This window comes from Dipodomys ordii, unplaced genomic scaffold (assembly GCF_000151885.1).
Source record: "Dipodomys ordii isolate 6190 unplaced genomic scaffold, Dord_2.0 Scaffold4, whole genome shotgun sequence".
NCBI lineage: Eukaryota > Metazoa > Chordata > Mammalia > Rodentia > Heteromyidae > Dipodomys > Dipodomys ordii.
In genome coordinates, this window is record NW_012267220.1 from 20,032,472 (window position 1) to 20,034,784 (window position 2,313).

Here is a 2,313-nt window from a genome sequence, read left to right on the forward strand (position 1 = left end):
GAAGAGATTATAGGACACTATGATAAACATAGGCTCACAGAGACATTAAATAGGTTAGCAACTTGGCTTCTCTTCCAGCTAACATTCTTTAAATATTTGATCGACTTTAGTGAGAGGAGGGGCAGGCTCTGTGTGGAGGGCCAGTGGACCAGAAAGCCCAGCTGCAAGCCCTAGCCAAGGTCCTGGCTACCACCCAGTGAAGCAGTGCTCTTCAAACATGCACCTTCCAGATCTCAGTCCACTAGCCACTGGCTTAGTGTTTGTTTTTTGTTTTTGTTTTCTTGACTATAAGGTCTAGATAAAAAGAAGTGACCATTACCTTTTCAAAGATATTTACTGCTCTTTATAGGCATTGGTGAGCATTCCATAAAGAACCAAATGCTGTGTACACTGTCCATAGGTCTCCAGATTTCTAAGAGTAAAAGTCTTATGCTCAATGGCTCAAATTGACCCCTGCTATACAATGAGAGTTCCAGGCAGAATCTGGAACAGTGTTGTGTTTCAGGAGCTATGGGGATTATTTCAAAATGAGAGAGAATGGGGAACTGTGAGACAGTTAGAAATAAAAAGCGACGGACAATACAGCAGATAGCATGTGTCCCACCACAGTGCCTCTTGTTCCCATAATGGCTCTGGCTCCTGTCAAACGCTTCTTCCTAGACGGTTGTGAGTCCCTGCCCACATGCTTTTTCTTCCTATAATGCCCCGATGCCTTAATCAACCAATGGAAAGAGCTAGGGCTGTGTGTGCACCAGCTAACAAGCAATCAGCCGGAAGTCAAGGGGAGGAGATATGGGAGGAGACACCCACCATTATAAAACGCCCTCCAAGGGGACTCTGTGGGATTTCTTGTGGAGTCTCTGCAGATGACTGGAGGCTCTCTCTACTTTCTTTCATGATTTTCCTCTCACTTTCAAATAAACTTAACTCTGTTTACCTTAAATATTCCCCTGCCTTTTTATTTCTAGTAGTGGAGAAAACACAACTACAGTTGGCTTAGGACCAGGGCTACAAGATGTGAAACAAGCTGAGACAAGAAATTGCATTTAGTAATCTAGGTCATTCTCTTACATTTCATATTGCCTATTTGTCTTGCTTTCTATTTTTTCCTTCCTGTGTTTATAATAAGGATTTTTTTTAGCCTTTTTCAGTTGTGCTGAAAGGGAAACTTGGCTTCCTTTGCGTATTGATTATTGTTTTGTTTTTTTCCTCAACATTTGAAGGAAGTACAGTATGCTCCCTTAGTCCTAGAATAAAACGTTAGTCTTGAGAAGCTCTGGAATCATAGGGTGATGTGAGAGATTTTTAGGATTACCAGAGCCTTCTCAGCACACTTGAATATCAATGTAATCATTTCTAGACTGAGCTGGAGTCCACAGCTTTGGAAAGCAGCCCACACCATTACTAGATTGGTCTAAGGATAAGAAATTTCATTCATATAACAATGTGGTAATTTGTCTCTCTGTGGCCTTTATCCAGGATATCTAGGATTCAAATCTGTTAGCAATAAATAAAATGTAAATACTAGATCTTCACATGTATAACACTACGTGTCCCCTAAAAAGTGTTAGCCCAAATAATGTCATTTCCAGATCTTTTACCAACCACTTAGAGATTCTATGAGGAAGTGAACTCTGAGTAGCCTCAGATTTACAAGCAAATTTACCCAATGAGCCATCATCATCTGGATCATGGCCACTGACCATCATCCTGGTGCCTGGAGATCAAAAATGTTCATTGAAGGTTATCTAGGCTCTCAATACCCTTTAACTTACCCATGGCCTGTCTTACAAGTTTTCTTGTAGATCAGAAGCTAGTCAGTTTCCTTTCTTCTTTTCTTACTTTCTTTTTTTTTCAAATAAGTTTTTTTATTGTGAAAATACCGTACAGAGGGGTCACAGTTACATGAGCAAGGTAATGAGTCCATTTCTTATCAAGCATGGTTGCCTCCTGCTTTGTTTTTCCCCTACCATCCTTGCCCTCCCATCTCCACGACTATACTTCCCAACCTCCCCCCAAAGTGGTAAAGTTCGTTTTTCGGCATAACGTCTTGTACATCTCATTATTGCAATGGGTCCACCTGTATCCCTATTTAAACAAGTTGTTTTTCCCCTTCCTCTCCCCAAAGTATACCAACATAAATACAGTGAAAACAGGCATTATACCGTGGGGGAGGGATATACAAAGCAACAAAGAAATCACTTTATCAATACTGAGGACTGTACTTGGGATCTTGCCCTTGCTAGACAAATGCTCTAGAACACATCCAGTCTTTGTTGTTGTTGTTTTATCTTTTCCTTTCTTTTTTAGCCA